The sequence below is a fragment of the Equus asinus genome, chromosome 28 (genome assembly GCF_041296235.1).
Source record: "Equus asinus isolate D_3611 breed Donkey chromosome 28, EquAss-T2T_v2, whole genome shotgun sequence".
In the NCBI taxonomy this organism is placed as follows: Eukaryota; Metazoa; Chordata; class Mammalia; order Perissodactyla; family Equidae; genus Equus; species Equus asinus.
The window spans coordinates 26367632-26388236 of NC_091817.1; positions in this window are offsets into that span (position 1 = coordinate 26367632).

Sequence of the window (20605 nt, forward strand, 5' to 3'; positions counted from 1 at the left end):
ACGTTAGCTAAATGAATACTGACATTTAAATTTTAAATGGGAAACAATAACACAAACTATTCTACCTCATGGTAATCACGTCAAATGGCCTGAAAGATTAAAGTGAGTTTCTTCCCTATGCACCAGGCCTTTGGCTAGGTGCTGAGGTTGAAAGGGCGAATATGAAGAGAGAAAAATAATCGCAAATAATTAACAATATTAAAAATCTTACAACCTAATATTTCTATCTAAGAAGCAAAGTCATTGGATATAATGATATAGCCCTGTCTCGTTGACATAAAGAACCCCCAGAAGGAACTCAGCTGCAGTGAAGTAGGGTCTATAAAGGGGCAGAGGTGGAGATGACGGGAAGATGCTGCTGGCTCGACTATGAGTATCTTATTTCTTGGATGCCAATTTGGTTTGAATTTCTCTGTTTTCAGGTTTTGCTCAACTTCTTTCCCATCCTTCTCTTGTCCCAGGATCATCCGCTTTGGCATTTCACTTGCTTGCATTACTGTTTGCAGAAAATTCTTGGTAGCTAAAGGAATCTTTGGCTAAGTTTCCAGGTAAAGACTATATGCTAAGCTCTGCTTGGACTCAGGGGTGAACAGAGAAAAATACTGGCAGTCTGCCTTCCCTTAACTGTATTTAGGCCTCTTGGGGAAATACTCATAAAAGCAAATAATTCAAATGCAGCATGACATCAACCCCAGTGTTTACAGAGTGAAGGAAGAACCAAGAAGGGGAATGAACCAAAGTCAGTCAGGTTCAGTTTGGAATTTTTTGCAGAGAAAGAAAACCATTTAAACTGCTGATTAAAAGTTTCATAGGCTCTTGCTAAGAAGTCAAGCATGACTAAGCCATCATAGGTGAAGGGAAACAGTGTGGGGTAAGCGAAGGGTGTCCCGGGCAGCGTAGAAGACTTGGGAAACTCTAAGTGAAGCATTAAGCTTCATGTGTGTTGGCTTCAGCAAAGGAGAGCATTGAGCTAGAGGGATACACAGTATCATAGCTCTTCATTCTTCTGCAAAGTGTTGTAAAGATCTACCTTTAGGACCCCAGTCATTGTTCAAACTTCAGCCTCACATTTATAATTGCCAAGTGGGCTCATCAACCCTACATGTCCACAGAATAATGTAATACCTTCTCTTAAATCTGCTCCTCCTTACTTATTGGGAGCATTTCTATAAAACTGTATCACACACAACTCTTAGTCACTCAGGTTTGAAGTCACAGAATGATGTTGGTAAGCTCTGCCTCCCTACGCCTGAGTGTTCTAGTAGCAGCCATACTTAAAGGCCTGCGTTCACTTAGCTTATATTCTAAGACTTCCTGACCCCAAATACTGCAACTATAAATAGGATTGGACCACTCTGACCGTTCTTCCATCATGCTCAGCACTTCTTTCCTTTAGTCTTATCCTCATGCTGCTCTTTCTGTCTAGAACTTTCCCTCTTGCTATTACATTTCCCAATCCAGTGCTGAGTTGACAGACCTCATGCAACTTTTATTTTCTGATTTTACATCTCCCTCCTCTGAACATCTACTACACTTCATATATGCTTCTTTTTGGGATTTCTTGTGTTCTGCTAGTGTTATATTTCAGTAAAAGAAACGTGCACTTAGAAGGTTATGAAGAGAGATAGCTGAGACTCAGCCAGCCATCTTGTTATTTCCAACAGCTCCTGTCTTTTGTTAAATTAAAAACAAAAAGTACACAAACCCAAATAACTAAATGTTAACTTTTCAATCCATATATCTATTTATGAAAGCAAGGTCACTTCTCTGCCAGAGTTCTTGGGATGCTCAAAAGTTATATTGATCTATTATAATGATCCTGGATTGACACAGGGAATTAAAATTTCTTTTTGACTTCAGAGATCTGGAACATGGGGAATACTACCATATCCTTATTACTTTCTTTTCTTTAGAAAATCCACTACAATGCATCTTGCCTTTGAAACCTCTTAATTTCCCTCTCTCAAGTTCATTAACTCAATACAAATTTCCATAACCCAATCTAATGTAATTCATAACCCATTCCCTTTAGGTCAGCAAGAGAACTTTGGAATAACTGTCTTGCCTTAAGAAATGATGAATATTAGCAAAATTTTAATCACGGAATCAGATATCACCTGGATGTCATTTGATATCTCCCTATTTCTGATATCTAGATAGTATTGCTTCCAAATTTTTTCAGACTCTTACAGTGCTACCATAAGTAGACGGCTAAATTCTTTCCCAAGATTTCTTTACCATATTATGATCTCTGGATCTCCCAATTCTTGGCCTGAAATGAGGTTCTATAATTAAAATGAAAAAAAATGTTTTTTGCATCATATGTAATATAATCCACAATTGTTTATATATTCCAATTTGTTGAACCATAGAAAGAGGGCTTCCTATCCTGTGTTTTCTGCATCTTCCTTCAGAGATCAGAATGTAGGCTCCAAGAACATAATCTAGGAAGGAATAAACAGCAGGGCTTATTTTTTTCTGGACTAATTAGTGGTTGGTGGAAAAAATTGCTATTTTTGCCACAAAGGTCAAGCTATGACTTTCAGGATTTTGACTATTTGGGAAGGATTGTGGAGAAGTCACTTTAATATGCCAAAGTGATGGCTATAGTAGCATTCCCTCCCTCCCACATGTAAGGAACTTTGTAATCCTCTCACACATACAGTGTTACTTTGTCTCAAACCATTCTCAGATATTAGTCAGTTAGGTAGTGATTTTATGCATGGAAATGGAGTGCTAGTAAGGAAAAATAACTTGCACAAAGTTACCAAGAAAATTAACTACAGATCTGAGATTCAAACTGAAACTCTATTCATCATACCACATCACTTCAGTACCAGTGTGCTGCAACTAGCAGTCTCCTAGCCTATTTTACTGTCTAGGTTTATTTCTAATGATTCCCTTCCTTATATCCACATAGTGCACTTTCTCTAAGTAAATACTCTATTACTGTGCTAGGGGGTCCTTATACATTATCCGTCCGATCAACACATTTGTTTAGATTCCTTCCAAAGAGGAAATTCTCAAATCCATCCACTTATCTCTGTTTCAATCATAGCTGTCGTCTTACTAAAGCTACCATTGTTTTCCACCTAGACTAATGCAATAGCCTCCTCCTATTTGTTTTATCACAGCTCTCTGGACCATCTCCAGTCCTTTCATGCCACCTTGCCTGCTCGCATCCACAACTACAAAGAAACCCTTCAATGGATTCCCATTGCTCTGAGGAAAAACAAAATCCTTACCAAGACCTACAAAGTCACAACAAGACTGGTCCTGTCTACCTCTTAAGCCTAATCTCACATCACGTTGTCTTTCGTCCTTTGTACTTTTGCTACAATTGACTTCATATTCTCTGTGATTCAGCTGCTCGGGCTCTGAAATCAATGAGTCTGAGTGTGAATCCCAGTTCTCTTACTTACCTGGTATGGGGATTGTAACCTTGGATAGTTCTTTAACTTCTTTTTGCTTCAAGTTTATTATTATAAAATGCAGATAATGATAGAACCATCCATAGTGCTGTTATGAGAACTAGATGGAATAATATAGAAAAAATGCTTAATGCACTTGAGTTTGCTTATTTAATTAATGCCCATTCTCTGATGGGATTGAGATTTCAAGTTAAATGAGAGCAGACACTATGTCTGGTCTTGGTTACCTGTGTCATAAGTGCCTAGAATAGTAGTGAACATTGTATCTTGATAAATCTTTATCAAATGAGTGAATGAATGACTGGATTTAAGTTCCACAACAAAGCTGGTAAGGTTATCTGTGCCCCTTTATCTGCCAAGTAAATACTTCTTATTTTTTGGAGACCCAACATACAGATTATTGCCTCTCTGAAACTCTTTTGTACTCTCTGGAGTATTGGCAAACTCCTACTGAGATAACTCCACTTACTTTAGGCAAAGTTCTATAGTTACCTCCTTAAAGCTTCATATGTTAAATATTTTTATAGATATTTAGGTATTTCTCTGGAGAGCAGAGTATTAACACTGAAAGATGAATTAGAGACCCTTCCCTCTAAGAATTTGCAAGCTAGTTGAAGGAGACATCGTGTATTAATTCATTAGCTCCATGAAGTGGTGGGGATCCTGTGGTGTCCCCTGGATAAGAGAGAGAAAAAAAAACTTGAAAAGTTAAAAAAATAAGTGTAATAATAGAGATGAACTAGGGACAATTTACTAACAAAAATGATAAGGGGAAATGATTTTCTTTAGGTCAACAATGACTTTGTTGAGGCATCGATATTTAGCTGAGACATACAGACAGGAAAAGGGAGTCAGAAAGAGAAGTAAAGATATTCTTGTGGTCCCAGAACACAGCACAGAGATTGGCCTACTGAAGACACTTGATGTTAGCTTTCAGAATGAAAAGTGAGATATGGTGGGGGCCTGGAAAGAAGATAAGCATCTCTACCGTTATTTTAACTTTCCCCAGCTTCTCCAAAAGTCTAAAATCAAACTATTATTTAAGACCTAACTCAAATTTACCTTCTTCCATCTTCTCCTATTTTGGATCTCAACACTCTCCTTGAACATCTATAGCACTCACTGGTAACCCTAGTAACTTAACTACTCTGGAACAAAGAGATTCAGTAGAAATTAGAAATGTGCTTGTTGGACTTCCTAGTTGTGTGATCTTCTGCAAAAGTGTTGCAGCTGTTGAGAGCGTTGGTCCCATTTAAGGCTTCTCTGTTTACTGAGTTTAGAAGATGAAGTGGGTTTAGTAGACCAAGCCCCTGCCGTCTTTTTGCTACATAGTTTTCAGATGCCTTATATCACTACATCTCCCCTTTACAGCGCTTGGGCAACCTGAGCATCGACACAAGAATGCTTCCCAGCAATCTTCCGTAGCACCCTTGTTTTATTTTCGTGTCAATTCATCCACCAACAGTTGGATCTTAGAAATTACTGATTTATTTATTGGAATTATTATTTTTAATTGCTTATCCTTAGCTGGAGATTCCTCAAGACTTCTGGGGTTGTTTTTCTCCTGTTTTCCAAAGGGTAATGCTCATATTTTAAACCCTGGTTTTATTCCTTGTGCAACAAAGAAGGAAGGAATCTGCAAGATTTTATTTTTTTTTAATATTGAAGGTTAAAGTTGGAGGAGTAGTTTAAAAACTGTTAAGATGTCAAGTTTTCAGAAACTTATCTACAAATTCAAAGCAATCCTATGCAAAGCTTTCTTTGTAGATGTCAGCAAACTCATTCTAAAAATTTATATGGGAAGGCAAAGGAGCCAGAAGAGCCAAAACAAGCTTGAAAAGAATGACAAAGCAGGAAGAGTCACACCGACTGATTTCAAGATGTACTATAAGGTTACAGAAACTGTGACAGTATGGTACTCATAAAAGAATAAACATACAGATCCATGAAACAGAATATATAATTCGGAAACCAAGATGCATAAATATAGTCAATTGAATTTTGACTATAGCGAAGGATGGTCTTTGCATTCAAAAGAGCACTTATTGCAGGATTTTATTTATATAAAGTTCCAGAACAAATTGAATCTATAGTGAGAAAATCTACTTCTGGGACCATGGAAGTGTTGTTTGACTTGTAAGGGACATGAGGAACATTATGGGTTGATAGCATTCTAATTTTTAATAAAAGGTGTGTTAACATAGGTTAATGCTTATCAAAATTTCTTGAACGTGTGTTAAGAATTTTACATGTTATTGTATTTAAATTTTACAACAAAGAAAATAACTGTAAACTCAAAAAAAGCAGTAGAACATTTTAAATGTCTGCCAAAATAGTCTATGATGGGAATTTGCAAGTACCAAATATTGTTAAACACACAGGCAAGATTCAAAATATTTTCTTGGAATGGAACTCTCCTTACTTAGGAGATATTATTTATGTCTCTATGAGATTTTTTTCCAGTTAGAGATTTCATATAGAGAATAGGATGTTTAGAAATTGGAGCAGGTCCACAGAATAGTGACAGAAAGATTAAAGGGATAGAAAATAGTACCAGTGATGAAAGATAAAAGGAACTTGGGTTATTTTGTGTAATTTCCAGAACAGAAGTTGAGAGACTGCTTGAGAAGTTGAGACCCATGAAACGATTGGGAATTTTGTGTTCATCTAATCCAAACTCCTTTGTTACAAGTGAAAACATTGATGCCCGGAGATCAGATGTGACTTGCAGAAGATTCTGCAACTCCTTAATGGTTGGGGGTGGGAATAGAACTCAGCATGATTGCAAGTCCAGATATCAAGCTAAAAATATCAAGGCACATTATTCCTGCAAATATGGGAATTCAGGGACAAAGTCTTAGGAAATATTGTTCTATTAATGCAGAAATATGAAATCTATTTGATGAATATCATTTTCACAATGCTTCGTTCATGCATCTCTATTCCCAGTCCTCCACTGCCTCCTAATTGTCCCTGAACAAAGAATTCAAAGTTACTATAAACTTACCTCTAGTTCTAGGATGAGGGCCATGGTTGGAATAAGTGGGTTAATCATATCCAACCTCTACAGTTTTGGGTTTGGCTAATCTAGGACTAAGCCAACTGCTACCATGGCTTCCCCTACACATACCGGCTGGTTTCAGCTCTAGTTCAGTTATAAGGAAACTCAGCACTTTTCCTCAGATTCTTAAATATAGTCATCTTCTCCCTTTGGACATTGTGGAGCACAGACATGAAGTTTGGGGCTTCTCCAGTCATTTTTCATCCATGAGAGAAGCCTCTTTGAATGTTTAACTAATAAATAGAAGCACGTTGAGCCAAGAAAATGGCAAAGAAACCTCGCAACCTTGATCAAATTGCACCTAAACTCACTCTAAATATTTAAATTACATGATCCACTAAATTCTCTGCTATTTTAAACAATCCCTCATTGAGTCTTCTGGATATTTACAATAAAGACATTCAAAATAATATTTGCCAGAGGAAATATTTCTTTTGAAGAATAGATTACTGAGAGTTATTTATTTTTTACAGTTTAATTACTGAAATAGATAACTAATATTTATTGTAAAGTACTGTGCACTTTGCATACATTATCGTGTTTAATCCTGACAACAACCCTCTGAGGTAAGCAATGTTATTATGTTTATTTTACAAATAAAAGAACAGTGGCTGAAAAAATGCTTACTATGGATTACGCTTGAATTCACACAGCCAAAATGTGGCGGTTGGAATTTGGTCCAGATAGGTCTGATTCTAAGGACCATTGCTAAGCGCTTCTGCTTCACATTCTCACTGAATGGAAGGTGGTACAAAGTTGAAGTGCCTTCATTTTATACGAGAAAAAAAGGAGGAAGGAGGAGGAAGCAAACAAAACAAAACTCTCTTTTCCCTTTCATGTTAAAGAGGTTTTCATCTCCTTTGGTGGAAAGAAAATATGCTTTCTAGCTTTAAAAGTACCAGGAACACAGTGGAGGCATATAAGTCTACTTATGCTCATGCTGATCTTCATGTCAGACCACCCACGTTCACATCCAACCCCATCTCTTGGCATCACTTCACCAGTGGGTGTACCCTCCTATTGAGAAGCATTGAGAACTTCTACTCCAAACACTGACATTTGGAGAATGAAAGGCCTGGTCTTCTTCCCATAATGCCTTGCCAACAGATGGGACCGCATGGGGGAAACATTATTGAATCCAAAAGTGTGACATCTAAGGAGACATCCCTCCACTAGATGATTCACAGCAACAGAATGCTAATAGTCAGCTCACCTTGCTTTCTGCAGTTTCAATCATCTGAGACTTTTACAGTTTTAAGACTGAGTTCAATGGTTGATTAGGGTGAAGCACAGATGTTTCAAGAGTTTAATGACAATAACAAAGACAGTTTACTAAAAATAACTATTTATTATATGTATTGAAAAATATTTATAAGCTAATTAAAACAAGGTAGAATTAACGTTACAGTATTGCATTTTATGATAGTCCTTACGGTCTAGTGGTTAAGATCCAGCGCTCTTATCACCACGGCCCGGGTTTGTTTCCAGGTCAAGGAATCATATCACCCAAGTGTCAGTGGTCATACTGTGGTGGCTTTGATGCTGACAGCTAGGCCACTGGTGTTTCAAATGCCAGCAGCATGACCCATGGTGGACAGATTTCAAGGGAGCTTCCAGAATAAGACAGACTAGGAAGAAAGATCTGGCCACCCACTTCGGAAAAAATTGGCCATGGAAACCCTATGAATATGCAGACAGCACATTGCCTGATACAGTGCCGGAAGGTGCAGGAACCCTACAGAAAGATCGAGCAGGGCTCCACTCTGCTGTACACAGGGTGGCTAGGCATCGGAATCTACTCAAGGTACTAACAACAACAAATTGCATTTTATCTCAACACTCTTTTCTTAATGTACCTCAATAAGGATCCTATTACTTTTTTTCCCTTTGTCTTCTTCCAGCAAAGTCCTAGAAGTTTCTATTGATTTTGTATACTTATTTTGTATACTTATTGTATACTGATTGACTTCTATACTTACTTTGTAACTAGTCACCATAATGAACCTACCTATTTAAAAATAAACATTTTGTTCATTCTCTATGGTTTTCCTGTCAGATTTGCATATTATCTGTAAGAGCTTATGATTTTGTCTCTTTTCCAAATCTTATTCTTTTTATTTTGGTTTCTTTTTGTTTTAGCTAAATGTATTGGATGTAACCTCAAGAACATTGTTTAATGATAATACGGTAAAAACCTTAGTCATGCTCCTGATTTTGTTTAAGACAACCTCTATTATACTTTATTTTATTGTTTGGTGAGGAAGATTGGCCCTGGGCTAACATGTGTTGCCAATCTTCTTCTTTTTGCTTGAGGAAGATTGTCACTGAGCTAACATCTGTGCCAATCTTCCTCTATTTCGTATGTGGAATGCTGACACAGTATGGCTTGATAAGCAGGTGTGTAGGTCTGCACCCAGGGTCTAAACCTGAAAACTCTGGGCTGCTGAAGCAGAGTGCGTGAACTTAACCACTACGCTACCGGGCCAGCCCCAACTCTATTATATTTTAAATAAGCAACAAATAAGCACGTTGTTTTCATGAAGGCACTATTTTTCTATGACTATTTTACCAAGGTTATTATAATTATTTTAGTTAAGAAAGGAGTTGATTTTTCTTTGCTAATTTCTTTATGGGTTCTAGATATTTCTTTAACAAAATGAGAGAAAGAGGTTTGTCAAGTTTTCTGTTTGGTACAGGCCCTGGGACTTGTGTGAGGGGATGGCGAATTGGGGTATAAAATATAATTTCTTGCTACTTTTTATACCTGAGCCATCTAAGCCCTGTTACACAAACCATAGTGTGTCCGCCCCCCCCCACCCCCCCCACCCCATTCCATCAATCGATGCCATTTGAAAATTCATTCGGGAATGTATTTGTATGTCTGTCACTGTTAGTTTATTGTTCCAATGTGATTTTTTATTCTTTTTCCATGTCTTCATAAATATTCTTAAAGGGACACTGTGAAAGGCTGCATCAAAACCTGGTGGAGACATGACATTTTAAGCTGCAAGACAGGTCATTTCTCAGCCCTTTATCTCTCTTATAATATTCAACACCTTTTAGCAGAAAAAAATCTATATAACCTTGGAGGTTAGGCTTCTGGGTTGGCATGCCCGCTGATGTTCTACTTATTATGCAAAGTGTCCAAAATATTTAATTAGCTTTAATTTAAGTAAAGAAACTGCACAGCTGGCTTTGGGATGGTGTGCTAGTCTCTCTTTCTCTCTTTCTGAAAAACAACAATAAGTTCCAGAGATAGCATATAAGTTACCCATCCCAGTACCTTGAGGCAGTCCTTCAGTCAATGAATATTTTGGGCACCAGCAGAGCACCAGGCATTCTGCTAGGCATCAAGGATACAAGACTGAACAAAGAGGGCATAGTCACTGCCCTAAGAGATATCAGACAAGAAACAAATCAACTAGTAAATGAATATGTTTCTCTACTCTAATCTGTATTTACTAACAACGGGAAGTACTGTAAAGGGAAAGAACTGTATTCAGAATTGAATCGCCACAGAGTCAGGCATCAGTCAGGGTTCTGGTAAGAAACAAATGACACACTCCCAATTGGAATCAAAAAAAGGGAATGATAAGAGGACCATTTTCAAAGGCGTGGGCAGCTTGGAGGAAACCATAGAAGGCAGTACAGAACCTTGGAAATCCCAACAACTGTAGTTCTGGAAGGAGGGGGGAAGGAATGGTTAAGACCTGGAGACAGAGACGGCCTGGCAGAAAGCGCCACCTGACAGACCACAGCTAGCCTGCAGCAACTGAAGAAGGAAGGAGAATGAAAACACTGCCTTCTCTCTGCCCTTCCTCTCTGCTCTTCTTCCGGTGCTCATTGTGGACTGGATTCAACAGGAAGTGCAGAGCAAAGGGGCTTTGGCTGCATACACACAGGTCAGCTCCCCTTGGAACAGAGTAGGGTATGATGTGTGGGGAGTGGGCCTGGAGGAAGAAATGGAAGATTCAAAGCACAAGGAAGTGACTTAATCCAAGGGGGTAAGGGAAATTGGAAAGTCAGAAAGTCCTGGATCAGACTCTAAACATTCATGACATCGTAACATTGAGCCAATTACTCATCTTTCCCCAAATCTAATGTCATCATCGGAAAGTTGTTATGAATAATAATAATACCTACCTCTTGGTGGATATTGTACCTGGCCCATATAAAAGGCTACATGTTAAATATTATCATTAATATTAGTTCACTATAGTTGGTACTACTTTTTCTGCTCTTGTTATTAGTAATGGTTATAAGTATCTCCAAGATTTCCTGGATGTAAAAGCAATAAGTCAACAGGTAGTAGACCTGGCACACTTCAACTGAATAGGGTAAAAGAGGCTGATGTGACTTCTAACAGAGGAATGTGCCATATGCATTTTTATAAATTACCAGTCCTGCCAATTCCAGTCCAGGACAATTGTGAAATTGTGCATAGATGCCACCATCCCAGGCCCTCAATCCTCCAGAGACCTCATTGGGCAAAAGAGGAGAAGCTTTAGGCGGAGAGGAGAGTTCACACTTACCCACATTAACGTTTCCTCTAAAATCAGTTTTGCCTTTAAAGATGTTTACTTGTATAAATTATTTTTTTTAATGGAGGAGGGTGAGAAGAGTGGATAGGGTAACTAACACATCCTGTTTATAGCAGTTTTCTATCTAAAAGTAAAATTTAATTTCAGTTCTTGAGGCCTTCAGTGTTAATGAGTATTTATTCCTTTTTCCTATATAAGAAAAAGATAAACATCTTGAGCATGATTAAAGTTGATGACAATTTCATTTACATAATTACAATGCATAGCTTATAAAAACGTATTCAAAATAATGTTCCTTGTGTGTGTATGTGGTATGTGCATTTTTTTTCCAGAAAAGAAGTGGAGGGAAAAAACGGAGATTTGTTTGAAAGAGAGAGGCTTTCATTTCTCACTATCTTCCTGTTGGAAATCAGGTATCAGTAGATACATCATGTGATAACACTCAGTCCTATGACCCTCAGTATCCTTGCCTGCTGTATGCAGAAGATCATGCCTACTTGACAGGGCTGCTGTGAGGACCAAATAAGATAATGATACAAAGAGAAATATTAGCAAAAACAGAATCTGAATAATATCTAGTGTGATGTTTATAATTCTCAAAAAATGATGCAGCTGTTGAGAGCTCAGGCACTGAGGCATGATGAGCTTAGGTTTGAATCTCGGCTCTGACTCCGTTGACTGTGTGACTGAGCACAAGGCGCACAAACTCTAACTTTTGTTCCTTCATCTGTAAAATGAGATGCCAATAGATGCTACCTCGTAAGATTTCGGTAAGCCAATGTGTTAAAATGCTGAACACAGCATCTGACAAATAGAGGGTCCCAATAAATACTGTCTATTATTATCGATGATATTGTTGTTGAACAGGGCAACTAAGGAAAGAAAGCTTTGAACCTATGTCCTTTCTATATCTTTTCAATCTCAATTTTCTGGGACATTGTGTCTCTATGCCTTTACCACAGGACCTGAGTAAGGTGCAAAAGAGTTAGCTGGCTGGGTTAGATCTCACTCTATTATTATTGCCAGTTTCTGCAAGGACTGAATCCAAAATTGTGAAATAAGTGTGACAAAAAATAAGTTACTGAGCCTTACATCCAATATAAAATATAACCCATTAAAATAAGCATCTGGATAAAATATTTCGTGTAGGTAATTGAGTTTCACCATGGGCTTTGCCATCATGTGCCAGATCGTTTCTCACTAATGTAAGTGTGTATAAATCACTTGAGTCCCTCTAGGAAAGTTGTAGCATTGGTATATTAAACATCAGCTTATAAAATTTTAAATTCTCTCTACAATCCTATTTCAGTCCAACAAATGTGGTGAGAAACACAGAGCTCAGCGTCAAGTGGCACAGAGACAACATCTACACCCACACGCCTCTGATTCACACCTGAAGTTTTTCACTGTGCTTGATTGGAAATCCAAGTCTCCAGGCTTGCAAGGCTGCGTAGAGGAATGGCTATGATCATGAACTTTGGTGTCACAGGGATGGGAGCTTGCGTTTCTTCTTTCCTGTCTACTGGCTGTGTGATCTTGAATTAATTATTTAACCTGACTGTCTTCATCTGTAAGATGATGATAATGGCTCCAATATCACAGGCTATTGCAAGGATTAAATTCAATCATGAGTGTCAAGTCCTTTCTACATAATGTCATCTATAAATGGTGGCTATTATCCTTTCTACGCCTTGGTTATGCTAAGTTCAAATGTGATATTATGAGCGAATAAACTTTATTCTGCATTTCCCACCACTGACATTCTACAAGTCATTGAAAAATATATATATATATATATATCCCCTATAAATACATATTATGCCAGCTTTATCATTATTATTTAACCCAAAGTATGAGTCAACTTTGAGAGAGATGGTGAATAATTGAATGGAATTAGTGGAATCCTGATATTGATTACTTGTTGTTAAAATTTAACATTTTTCACAAATGTGATTCTTTAGATAAGCTTGGTAATCTATCTTTAAAATTTGACATCATTCCCTTGAGACAATTTCCTTCCATTTACACCAGCCGATAGGAAGAGCTCAGCATTTGCTGTCATTTTACTTAATGAAAAATCAAAATGCAGCTCATAAAAGTTACCAGGCAAACATGATTTTATAAGTGAAAGGTTTTTAATTCCCTAAAGTCCTAAAGGTGATTTTGTAATGTGGGCATTGTTCTGGAAATCTTTGTTTACTTGCCTGTTGTGTTTAATTTTCCAATCAAAGTTTTCACCTCTGATCACATTAGTATGTGTGAAGGGCCGATGGCTGTTGATACGGCATAAAAGCCTCAGTTCTTTTATTTATGTAAAATCATCATGTCATCAAACACACACATTTCACACGTGGGAGTCATTCAGTTGGCACAGCTCTCTATGTTAAAGTTTTAGTATAAATTCTTGGAATGTTACATTTTAAATAGCATATTATGTAGCACCTTTAATAATTTGCAAAGTTTTTTTTACATGCATTTACCATGTTTTTTCTCTCCCCAAATTTTTACCAAGAAAGATATTATCCCCATTTAACAAATGAGGGTGGTTTGTAATTGTTGCAAAGTCACATGGCTAATAAAGGGCAGAATACAATCTATAAGCCAGGGTTTCTCGTGTATTATGTTCAATGCCGTTTCTACCTAAACATCTATTGCAAATAACTCCTTGCAATGTACATTCCTTTACCTTTGTGCATTTGTTCAGATGGAACACGGACTCATTGCAAAATGACTTATACATAAAAGGAAAAGGAAAAATATGATCATATCTCATAAAAAGAAGTCCTAACACAAGTACATGTTAACGCTAGTTAATCAGAGGTTCGATGTCATTAAGTGTCTATCTTCAATCTTTCTGCCCTGTCATACTCTAGAAAAGACTTTGTTCCTTAGGCTAGTCCCCTTCATGGTCAAAAGATGGCCAGCAGAGATGTAAGCAAAAGTCGGCCTCATCAGAAGAAACAGTTGATCTTGTAGGCAAATTGCTTACAGAGATTATTGTAAACAACGTCAGTACAATCCGGTCAAACTGAAAGCTTAAATCCAGTCGTTATTGGGAGGATTTAGTTAAATGAAGTTCCCTCCACCGATAGATTTTAAAATGACATAACCTGATATCTGAACCAATAAAAATCTAAGAAGCCAAAGATATTGTTTTTTCATTTATTCACATCATAAAAACAGATACAATAAATGGTTGGGACCATCTGAAGACATTGTACAAGCTGTTCCATCTGCTTTGTTGGCATTCTACCCAAGCAATGTGGGTGGTTCTGAGTTCTGAGTCCTGAGTCATCTCTATCTATCTAACACTTGCATAACTTGGCATGAGATGGAACCATTTTCTCATACCTTTTTTTATGGCCTGGAGTTGATTGGAGGAGGGCATTTATTTTGTTGTTGTTTTCTCCTCGAAGTCGATGGGGAAAAAAATAATTCTTTTTTATGTACTTGTTCAATGTCTCAGAGTGCCTTCACTAGTAATTTCCTTAAAAGTGTTTTGAAGGGTTCTCCTGGAGGTGAGATAGAAGTTGTAATCTGTTGGTTGCTTGCCAGCATGTACCTTTGACTGGTTATGTCCGTGTACCTATTTACATCTTCCACTTGCTCTTTCCTTTATATATTAGAAGTGAACTATGTGCTGATATTCACCAAGAAAAAAACAAAACTTTTCATCTGATATTTACATCCTTCCTTTTCAAGGAAAATTTCATACATACACCACATTTCACTCAGAGAGCAGCTTTTGATTCTATATGATGAGAGGACATGAGAAACAAGCATAGATCCAGGCTTAGGCAAAAGTAGGAGCTTATATGAACAATCTTTAGATGATCTTAGGTTTTCAAATCTTTGTTGCATTCATTATTTCATGTTTCCCTTCACTAACACGCTGAAAAGTAGGTTAGAGAAGATATTAATTTTTTTATTTCGTACGGAAATTCTGGGGCCTGGAGATGTCAAGCTATTTGTCCAAGAGTATAAATATTGGAATTGCAGTAAAATCTGACTTTTAATGTCTCTATACAAAACTAAGTATCAGTTAGACAAGGCATGGATAAAGAATCTGACAAGAGAGCCTAGACCCTCCTTTGGGAATGAGGCACTCAGTCTTCCAACTACCTGGAGTGGTGTCAGCTGAAAGCTGAATTTGTCTCTGGGAATTTGCCCTCAGCCAAAAAGAGCCCCTTCTTCCAGGGTCATGCCCCTTCTCCAGGGATGCTCTGTATCCACCCATTGGTTACTATGGGGGTAAAAATGTCCAGTTTCTTTGCCTCAAGGCCTGACAACTCTGGAAGTTCATCCCAACTCCAGGCCTCCCTGTGGAATCAGCTGATACCTTTGCTGTGAATGCATTGCAATTAAATTACTTCAGCCCTCTGTCTAATCATACTTCCATCACCTTCCTGTAAACTTTCTACATGGAAATCTCCCTCTTAGAATCTGTCTTAGGTGGTGCCAAGAAGAATCATGCTTTGAAAAAGGACTTTGGAGCTGGACCAGCCAAAAAACAGCTGGTAATAGTCACCCCATCACTAGTGGTACATGGAGTATGGATAGTTCCTTTAGCATGCTATAGTTGATACAATTATAAAATTTTTCAATCTTTGTCACTTTTTAAAAATGGATGAGATATTAGTGAAGGAAAGTGTGCTGGCAAGGGCAATGTCTCAGGTATTCAGGAAATTTCGGGAGGCAGGTAGGGTAGGACAATGAAATCAGATGGATAAAGGACTAAGTTTGAATCCAGGAAACAGCATCATATCATGAAACTCTCATCTCATGCGATCAAAGAGCAGAAAGTAATTCGGGTGGGTCCTATGACTTAAAAGAATATCAGAATATTAGAAGAGGTTGAATTCCCCGTCTTAGAAAGTCTCTTATTCTGGGATCAGTGTCTTGACTTGGAAGAGTAGGATGCTCTGAAGATATAGGATGACATCTTGGTGGGTACACCCAAAAACCTTGAATCCTCAGATGCCTCACAGTGCTCTGGGCTTATAGAAATCTGTAGAAATGGTCCAGTGTGCCCTGTTAAGGAAGGCATTCCACTCTTCCTTCACAAAATTGCAGAGGACTTTGCCTGCAGAACCGTAAAAAAGGATATATCTCAGGGTCTACTTTTACTTCCCTCTTGGCCATCAGTAGTGTGTGTGTGTGTGTGTGTAGAGGGGGAAGCATTCTACAGTCTTATGATCAGGTTTCAGTCTTTTAGTGAGCCTGTGCTGCTGGGCTCTGATCCTCATAAATCCTCCTGTATTTTGCCCCTTAGATGTGGCAGGAAGGCAAGAGGGACTCAAGTTGGATATATCTCTTCCCCGAGGTCGGTTAGGCTCTGGTAGAATAAGTTCTATTTCATAATGACAACTTGTCCCCTCACCCTGCAGATCTTCACTGTGAGAACCTGGTCCGGTTCCTAGAATAAAACCCACAAAAGAATAGAAGCCCCCCTAAGGCTGGGACCCCTGGTGTTTTTAACTCTCAAACTTGTGCACATTGAGCCTCCAACAATTTGGCAGCTACCGTTTAGGTTTCTCTACCTAATCACTGGTTCCCGTGGGGCTTCCTGTTCTTGCGCTTCCACTCCAGTAAGTTGTGATTCTTTGCACCCACCAAACTGTCTCTCCAATTTGAGGGGCAGTGGCTTGCACTGTGACCCAGTTCTTTGCTGGATCTATAAAAAGTTGTTCATTTTCAGCTTTTTTCTTGTTATTAGGACATGAGTGATGACTTTCAAACTACTTATGTGCCAGATTGGAAATCACAAATCTCCTTCAGGTTTTAGTAGTAAGAAATTCATTGCTTCCTGCAAGAAACACTTTCATGTTTATTTTATAGACACTAGAATACTTTTAGCTAAACTTTCGTTTGTTTGTTTTGCCAATAGAAGCCCAGAGCCAAGATTTTGTTGACTGAACAATTGAATCACACATTATGATAAGCCTGTTTCATAGTGACATTACAGCTACTTCATTCAATTTTGCTTTATCCTTATTACTATATTTACATTTAATTTGTGTTGATATATACACCTGTGCAAACTGCCTCAATTTTTAAAATTAAATTAAGAAGTTTGCACTTCATCTCTTGTTAAAAGTTAATAGAAAGAACTGAATTTCATGTAAAGAAAAAAAGGAGAAAAAGAAAAAAGTGTCATTTACCAAAATTTAGAAAGTCTCAGTTTTAACCCTGAGCTTGCTCATCTAACTCACGTTAGACAACTCAGATCACTTCTCTACATATCAGTTTCTTCACCCACAAAACGGGGAGTTGAACTGGAGTGATATTAGAAATCTAGTCTGGAGTTCTCTCACTACATTTGAATGGATATTTCAGATAAGATGAAGAAGTAAGGATAAATCACCAAATTTCCATTATACTCGTGATTTCCACCAAATTACAGCAGTACTAACAGAAATCATTGTGTCTATTAATGTGTAGTCCAAGCCTATACTCAAGCAATGTGATTTTCCTTACAGAAAAAAAGATTATACTTTCTACCTTTCCTTAAAATAAAGGAGAAACAACGTGCCAAGCAGATCTTTTTGCATCATTTTATCACCCTAGATTTCCTCCTAAGTTCTAAAAAAAAGTCCAGTTTTATGCCCCAGAATTCAAGGAAGACATAAATACCATGGAATCATTAAACTAGAATGATTAAAGGTTGAACATGAGACTTGCTTTTGAAGTATGTGTGTGGGGAGAGGGAATTGTGGGTAAGAAAAATACATTCTACCTAATTATATCACTTGTACCTTAAACTTTATAAAAATTAGTGAATTTGATTAATACAAATAATCTATGGGATAACATTCTGAATTGTATTTGGTATGGGAAGATTTGGAAGCAGGTTTTTGTTTTTGTTTTTCCATTTTTTCCCTTTCTCATCCAAGAAATTCCTAGGTCGTGAAGAAAAAAGCACTTGGGTCTAATTCAATTTCTAGGTAGTTAAGCAATATCAGAAATGCTGAACTGCTGAACTTCAACTTAACTTAAAAACCATGCCCTGAACACTGACTAGGCTAATGGTCTGCTTCACTCTTTTCTCTACCAGATCGCCCCCATTACCTTTCCAGTCCTTTATGAAGCAACATTTCTTCTAGGTGAGTACCCCTTCAAGGGCATGCAGGGGGAACAGCCTCATCTGTAAGGTGACATAGTTAATCGTCTTTGACAATATTCATTTGTGGCTGAAGTGAAGCATTTCCAGCCCAGAAATGACACTTTGATGGTAGAGTGCTATTAACGCCTAGATCCACAAATTCAGCGATTTTGACCAAAGATGCTGAAACCCATTTCAAAATAAATCAATTTATACCTGGATTGGATAACTCCTGATCAAATGGTACCACAGACTTTTCAGGGCATATATAAATACAAATAATGTTCTGCAAAGCTTCCTTCAAGTAGTATGCAGTAGAAAAGCTATGAACAACCAAGGAGTGAGAACTTTGAGTATATTAAGTTCATTTTTGATACAAAGTGATCTAGATAAAAATATTAGTATGTTCTTGATGCTGCCTTCAGACTTGTGAGGGGACCATTTAAATAGATAACTCCCACTTACCCATAGACAAACGTTTAGGGCCATGAGAAAGCATAAGCATTGCGGTAAAGCACAGAACCAGACAACTTAGCCAGGCTGAGGGGTTCATGATATGCTTCCTAGAGGAGGTGGACTCTGGGCTGAATGATGAAGAACAGGGAATAGCCACTTCAAGTGAAGAAGTGAGGGGAGGACATTAGAGTGTGGGAATATGCAGAGAAACCATTACAAATGGAATGAGTAGAGTATCTGGAGTAGTCCAAAAAGTGGAAAATGGTGAGATATGAGACTGCAATAAAAAATAGGAGCCAAATCTTAGAAAGCTTGTTATATCACACTGAGATGCTTAGATTTTATCCTGTAAAGGATGAGGTTTATATAGTTTGAAAGAAGTGAATAGAATGATTACTGATGAAATTCTATATGTCCCAAAGCATTTTGCTAAACTCTGCTCACTGATCCTACGTCCAAAATAATAGAATTGTAAGGAATCTTGGGGATAAATAAAAATCCTCCTACTCTTTACAGGTGAAGAAACTGAGACCCACAGAAAGAGGGAAGTGATTTGTCGTAAGCCACACAGCACAACAGAAGAAAACTATTCAGTTAAAATTGGAATCTCTAAAATCCTAGCCTAGGATAGTTTTTATCCAAATGAAATCTTTCTCATGATATATTTAATTCTAATGTAAGTGTTACAGTCCATTGCAACTCAATGCAAGGTTACTCTTCTCTCATTCGAAATGGGATGAAATTTAGTAAATTAGCTGAACACTTTGAAAGTATTAATTCTTGGAAAGAACCAAGAATCATGCAAGTTATATTTCATCATTTCAAAATGTAAAATATCTAGCTAGAAGCCAAATTGGACATCAGGAGAGAAGAGTTCTGTTATGCTGGTAGCTAAATGGGTGATCTTAGGTAACGAGTTACCTTCTGCCTTGTTTTTCTAATCTTTACAGTGGGGTTAAATCTAGACCATCAACACTGTCCACCTGCATAGAGGTTGTAGGGATGATCTGTGATAACAGGTGTAACTACATATTTAAAACTCAACATTCCATGTCAGTGTTTCTCAATACGGCGCGTGTCCTACTGGGACTATATGAGATGATTTTAGGTGGTAAGGGAAAACATGTGTGCAAGTTATTATATTGCCTCTCAGTTCCAAATCCACCCTTCTTTGTGCTGATTTATTATGTCAGCTAGAATCTATAAATATTTCTCCTTTGCCAGGTGGTACAATGTTGGCCACTGGCCATAGAGGATGCTAGAAGGATACTGGAAGTCATATCAGAGAAAGGCTTTTCTTCTTGGTTCCTCTTTACTTTTTTCTTTCTCTTACAGCTGCTAGTGGTGTGCAGGACACTGGTGACACTCATTCTCCAGCGAATTTCTTGAGCACCGCAGTCAATGGCTTCCGATGAACTAACTTCACTCCACTGACACCTCTTCTGGTGTCTTCATGTGGATAGCCTCTGCCCAAATCATACCAACAAACATTTCCACCTTCCAGAGGGCTGCATCCAAGGAGATCAGAATCTCAGCCTTGGGGGCCAGAGCTCTTTCCCTTGCTTAGTTCCCTCCTTCAGCCCTAAGGTAGTAGCTTCTCCCTACAGTTGCTATGTCTTTGTTTGTTAGAATCCATTTTTCAAAATATCTTTTAGTAGTTAGCTACTTTTATTAGTTAATATTTCTTTATATTAATTTTTTCCTGTTCAAATTACCAGTGTAGTTCCTATCTTCTAACTGGACCTTGACTAATACAGAATGCATTTAATATTTTTATTATAATTTATGTTTATTATGAAATTGTGATGAGGTACAAATTCATTATTTCCTGACAGAAATATAAAGTTTCCACCCTACAATGAGTCACTTTTTAAATTTAAATAAATTGACATAAATATTACTATTATGTACATGAGAGTGAAAGTAACCCACAGATATGGCAAAATCACAACAGTGTAACCCAAATGGCTAAAGTTAAGGAAAGTCTGAACTATTTAATAAACAGAACATCTAA